Source organism: Falco biarmicus, chromosome 5, assembly GCF_023638135.1.
Source record: "Falco biarmicus isolate bFalBia1 chromosome 5, bFalBia1.pri, whole genome shotgun sequence".
NCBI lineage: Eukaryota > Metazoa > Chordata > Aves > Falconiformes > Falconidae > Falco > Falco biarmicus.
This window is the reverse complement of record NC_079292.1, coordinates 63,406,967-63,413,467: the sequence shown is the minus strand read 5'-3', so window position 1 is coordinate 63,413,467 and position 6,501 is coordinate 63,406,967. Positions and strand designations below refer to the sequence as shown.

Below are 6,501 nucleotides of genomic sequence, written 5' to 3'. Positions count from 1 at the left end.
CTCACAAAGCCAGTTTCCTGTCATTAAGCTACTCTGAAAAGTAACTGAGAGCGGTGCAGGCCTCGGCAATTATTTAACACCATGAACAAACAGAAATAAATGGACTGGCTGCCTTGATGCTGCAGTACTCCTTTCTCACACGACTGTGGAAATTCTGCTGCCCCGAATCTCTGGTTTCTAGTGAATGTATGGTAATGCACCAGCCTCTTGCCTGGGGGTGCCTTTCACAGGCACGGTACGGCATATGATGCTACGTGCTGTGCTGGCACAAAAGTTTACATTGGATCTGGCAAGGTTATTAATTATGACTGATTTAACCTTCCTATGTCTTTTATATTTTTGCCATACCCATTTATATAAATATATATATATACATACACAGGTATGCATATATATGCATGCACACATACATTTCTAAAAATACAAGCATTTATGCTCTATTTTTGGAGCAGAAATCAATACTAGCTGTTCACTGCCAAGTGGCTCCCCAGAATGCATGGCCACGAAATTCTGCATTAACGAACAGTGGCACAGGAGACGCAGAGGAGAAAAATGAAAAATCTTCAAATGAAAGCATATTTCCATTTCACACTTCTAAAGCACTATGTAAACAGAAAATTAGAAGAGATCAAAATCCACATTCTTAGTGCTCTTAAAGTTGTGTATCACATATTGTATTTCATTATACATTTTTTAAAAGGCTCCACCTACTCTCTGGGACAAGAAATCTTTTAATAGCATGAAGTTAGTCAATCCTTCTTTCATTAATATTCATATATATGCCCCAGTTCTTAGATTTAAAACCACTAATGACGATTCAGTGCTGCTGCAGCCAAACACTGTGCAGGACTGGGACCCTTTTGTGCTGGCAGCCCCCATAGAGCACTGAACTGCATGATGGGCAAACAGCATTCATTAAACAGCAGCCACCTCACCTGTCTTCTGCTCCCTTAGCCTGTCTGCTAATTCCTTGAATAGCTTCAGCACACCCTCAGTTGAGAAGTGATGTGTTCCCACTGCAGTGATGAGAGTGATAGGCAGGGACTTGTAACGTGCCTGTCCTCTATGTTGCAAAAGACATTTTAATATACTTTGCCAAGTTATTCAATCTTTTCATCTTTTGCATTATAAAATGTTCCCCATTTTATGAAAGGGAGACAATAGTGCTTCTTTTCTTCTCAAGGATTTCTTACATCCATACAGCTTCTGGTTTCCATTTAGCTCTAACTCGATGTCTTTATGCAGCACCACGCTGTGATGTGTAAACTTGGCCTGAAACAGAGTCCGAAGGCAGAAGAGACCATTATGATCATCTAGTCTGGCTTGCTCTAGGATTTTTCTCAGGCATTCCTGCATGAGGCTCCACGGTTTCAGTTGCCAAGGAAACAATTATCAATCTTTTCCAACCCTCACCAGCCCTATCCCTCCTTTCTGTTTTGTCATTTCTTGCTACAATAAAAAAATCTTGTCAAATGTCCTAGTCCCTAGCTCTAGCATCCTCACCTCCACCCCAAAGAAAGAATGGGAAAGGGTGGTGAGGATTCTTGGCTGGGAGTTCAGCCTAAAGCTTTACCTCTCATCCTTGGATTCTGTGCTGAAGGTAGATGTCCCTTTGAAAATGATCCTTTCAGCTTATCAAACGCTGTATTGTTTGGCTAACACAAGACATTTTTTAAAAAATTAGCCAGCAGTGTACTGCTTGATATATTTTTGGTATCTTTCACCACAGCCTTAGCTCCGCTATAGCTTCATGCAGAAATGCTTTGGAAAGAACACACAAAACCACACTTTACTGTAACATGCAGCTGAAGAGCAAAAGAAACAATGAAGAAAAGACGGGAAGATGCAAAGATAAGGGAAACTGTGCAGGAGGAAGACAGAAGGCAAAACCCCCTGCATCAACTAAATTAGATGTAGTCAGAGTCAAAGATACAACTTTTGGAATCTCAGGATGTTAAACTCAGGTATCTTCAGGCAAGTTACAGGAGATCTATTCTCATGGTTCCCTAAGGTCTAACAAGTCCCACTTGTATAATTCATACCTTCTGCCACGTGCACTGATTTTATGCCCTTAAATGCAACTCTGATCAGGGTGAACTATTGGAAGGACAGAAGGGTGTCTCACCAGTGTAATTTGAAAGGTAGTTCCCTCAAATTCAGCGGAATTATATCAGTGTGATCAGTTCCTTGGTGTGCACGAGAGGAAGGATGAACACACCAACTGCAGGGAGGAAAAGAAGAGCCAAGTACTCACAAAAAGCTTATGGGGAGGAGAGCTGCCACTTGGCATGTTTTGATAATTCACTACTTAGAGTAATTGTCCCACTTTTATAAGTAACCAAACAATAGTTCACATAAAGAAAAGCAGACTTACCTTGAAAACTTCAGGAATATCAGATGATCAAAGAAAAGTCAAGGATGCACAGAAACCGAAACATTCCTCAGGGCAAGCTCCTAGGGAGAGAGAAACAAGGTAGACTTCATTAATAAGACAATTCCTGCTCCTTGTCAGGGAGTGATGCTTCAGTACTTCCTCTTCTGGACGCTCATTTTTACGGTTTGCTGAGAGTTTTTTGCTCTGTGTGTCTGTGAGACATAACAGGATGGTTCTGAGGATGGCCAAACCATGCATGTATACACAATGTTATGTTGTGCATACACCACTGTGGAAACACTCAGCACATGTCCAGTAGATCTGGCACCAGAGTCACTGTGCCTCTGCTGGGACCTCCATGGGCCCACACCTCAGGACAGTCCTGTGGCCATTGCTCACTATAAGCCTGGGAAATGTGGATCTTATGACCATTTGTGTCCATTTGTTTAAGATGCTGCATCTAAATTTGGACCAGCAGGATGCATGGTTACTGATATCCCTGATACCTTTTCTGCAGAAATCGCTTCCTGATGGTTTAGGGTGGTTGTAACAGAAGTAGTAAGATAAATCTATGTGTGAAAACCGATGGAGAAAGCAAGTTATTTTTATGAATGTCAACAATATCTCAGTTTTCCTGTTGGCTGTTTTCCTGCCAGGCTGTACAGAAGAACGTTAGAGGGAAGCAAATAGGAAGAAAACAGTGACAATGTACCAATACAGTTTCTAATATCACAGAGCAGTTGAAGTAGTATACCAGGAATATCTAACCACATACCTTCAGGCAGGTGAGTGTTAATTTCTCTGGAGTCCAGGGAGAATAAGCAAGACACTGAACTGCTGAAAACCACAGCTAGACAAAGAGGAATGGCTGAACAGCAGTGTTGGGATGAGTCAGGAAAAGCCACCCTTTAAGAGAGAGTTGATGTTGGCACTTAACCTTGAACGGGTGTGTTTGTGCTCAATGGAAACTGTTGAAACAACCATGTTTTCTGGTAAGACTTACATACAAATGCTCTTTCTTTCCTTCATCTCATTTTTCTTTTTCTGATTTCCTTTGGTTGAAGAAACATCTTTTCTTTCAACAAAGATATTCTTGAGCCCCCTGGATCAGCTGCTGGCCTGAAGTGTGTTGGGTCAGTGAGGTGCAGAGCAGGGGCTGCTGGCTTCTCCATTCACGTGATGTCCTTCCCTGGGGAAGACCATGTGGAGGGAAAAAAAAAATCCTTGGTTGTCATTGACATGAGATGACTTAGTGTACCAGCTGCCTCACAAGCCTGTGCTTCCTCCCCTCGGCAGCAGTACACAAGTGAACTCATTATTCCCAGATAAGAAAAGCATAACACACTCCATTAAAAAAAAAAAAAATCAAAACAAGCACACAAAAAAAACTCAAACAAAAAAAGAAAAGGGGGGGGGGGGGGGGGAAACCCCAACAAACAGGTAAACCTGAGAACGGTACTGTCACCTGACCCTACTGTTTCTCCCCCGGGTGTGCTGCATAGCTCCTAGGCGACCGCTCCTGGCTGCTGCCTGACCCTGCCAGACTGATGGCAGGGATGAGGGTATTAGTTTGCAAAAACAGAGCGATCCCACTCTGCGCAGAGATAGCACAATCTTCCCTTACGGCAGACCCAAGCGTATTAATCAAGCAAATGGCACCAGGAGGCAGAACCTCAAGGTTATCTCTTCCGCTGTCTGCATGGGCTGTAAACTACTCAGCTCCTGCTCACACTTTAGGACAACTTGGCAGTGGGGCACGGCAATGGTGTGCTCTCCACAGCTCTGGCCGGAGATGTGCTGGGGAGGGAAAGGCTCTCCACTGCCTAGGAAGCTTGAGGGGGAGTCAGGGACAGCCCTGATCAATTGGAGGTCTTGTGTCCTGGAGAGCCTCTACCGCTTGCATCTGGGTCCAGGACAGACCCTTTATGCCTCGAGGATCAAAACCGGCTCATTTCACCAAATCACCTCTAAGATCTTGAATGTTTCAGACTCATCAATGCCATCCACTGAGCTAAAACTTCCCCATCTACTCCTACTAGCAGCTTCCACCTTTCCAAGACTAGGTAGCCCTTTGCTGTCAGAGCATGCCCGATCACTCTGCATGACTGTCTTTTGTCCTGCTAGTCATTGCCAGCCCCTGCTGTTATCAATAGTGATTCCATGTTCATTTAGGTTATAGATTAAATTATTACATGAACAGATTAAGCAGCTTCCAGCATCACCCTAATCTCCATGAGCCTCTCATGGACCCCTCACTGGCTCTTTGAGGTCTGTCAGTTGGCCTCCTCTCGGTGCTGTTCACACAAGCTGTATTGATATTCCAGTGTTCATTTTTAGACGCAAAATGCAGCGCACTACTGACTCATATGCCCAACACAATTTCAAGTACATTATCACTATGCAATTACCTTTGTCAGCCAAATATATAGTCTTATCAAAGCACAAAAATCAGGTTTGTTTGACAAGTTTGCTTATAGTTACCATAAAACTGTCAGTGGCATTAAGTGTATTCTTTCCTTTAGTTCTTTCTTGATTGAATCCCATAAAAGCTTTCCTTTATTTTCCCTGCAAGTGAGCTAAGCTTAGCCAGCCTGCAACTACCGGGCTCATTATTTGGGGCAAAATTAATACTAGCCTTTTGCTCTGCTCTGTGCCTTTATTGTGTCCTGACCCCACCTTTCTCTGACTTTCTCTGCCCTGACCTCCCTCACAGAGTAGCATGTCCTCTTTTGCTCCTCAAGAGGCTTAGGCGAAGGGATTGAGGCTTCTTCCTCTGCCTTGCAGAGCACCGCAGAGCTACTGCATGTACGAAAGTCTGGGTTCTGGGAGGGCAGAGGGCAAGAGAGAGGGCTGTGGGGATCTGCGTGTGCACAGTACCACCTCAGGACCTCTGTAATATGTTAGTCTGTCCCACAGAGACAGCCCCTGGTCACAAGAGAGACCAGACTGCCTGAGAAATGCTGGACAAGTGAGGAGGGCAGAGCTGGAGAGTTCTCCTGCCCCTGCTTACACTTGTCCTAACCTTTGTCCAAAAGGTTTAATAGTACTGTCACGATTGATGATACCATAATAACATCCTTTTGGCTGCTATCAGCAGCAAGGTTCAAATGATATCATTTCTCCTTACCTGCAGGTCTACACCAAAGTCTGCTGGCGTCTTTTCATTAGCATCAATTAGCATCAGATCAGTTTATAATTTCCCTGAAGGTATAAAAGATGCGTCACACTCATTCTCTTCCTTTTTGGGTTGCTCATCATGATCAGAGGGTCTCCTCTGCAGGAGAGCAGTAGCAGTTGCATTTGCTTCTCAGAGGAGTCACAGGGCTTTTTTCCACTCACCAGGCCCCTTTCATGCAGAGTGCAGTTTTGGAGCCAGTGGTGAGGCTCCTTCCCACCAAGCCAGATCCTGTGATTGTAGGATTCCCCAGAGAATTAAAATGGATTTTCCCCACAAGTCCTTAAAGAAATCAGTGTTTACTCACCAGGAAACAGATTCAAGATCATACGGTTGTCCTGCCATAGGTATGGGTATCCTATCCTATAAGCCTGCATAAAGAGCATATGCCAGGCCACGGAGAGCACAGGAGAAACACACGGTGCATGGTACAGAGGGTAGATGCAGTAGCATCAGTTTCATTATTGTATTCGGCAATGTACTTCAAGTGCCTTTGCTGAGGAGGCCTATTAATAAATGGAGGCGGAGGCTGTAATAAACTAAAGAACAACTGCTTCACAGTTCAGAGAGTAAATACAGTGCCCTGGGCAAGCGAGCAAGCAAGCAAGCAAGATGACTCAGAGAGCTCAGACCAGATCAGTTAGGACCATTGATAACTCTACTTATTGCAAAGAGGAAAATCAGGATGATGGGAGAAAATAAAGAAAAGAAGGAAGAAGAAAACTAAGAGAGAAAGCGGCCACAGAAAGTTGAGCTTTATGGTAAGTGTGTGCATTGCCGTGTGACCCCATCTGCCTACAGTTATAGGGCAAGGAGGCACGTACCCTATTATAAAACTCTTTAAAAATCCAGATCCTTTCTCTATAACTTCTGCTGTAGTAAAGTAAGGTCATAAATGACAAATCTGGTTCAGGAAAAATTTCTCAAACTTTTCATTAAACATAAGGAGTAA

General features: G+C 43.8%; 1 long non-coding RNA gene across 1 annotated transcript; it reads right to left on the bottom strand.

Annotated features, from left to right (window-relative positions):
• Positions 1–2,124: 2,124 nt before the first annotated feature.
• LOC130150492 (uncharacterized) lies at positions 2,125–6,501 on the bottom strand. The gene is made up of 4 exons (XR_008822239.1): positions 5,502–6,501; positions 3,378–3,563; positions 2,375–2,454; positions 2,125–2,221 (listed from the first exon to the last, which is right to left on the bottom strand). It is a non-coding gene; the product is annotated as an uncharacterized LOC130150492 (long non-coding RNA).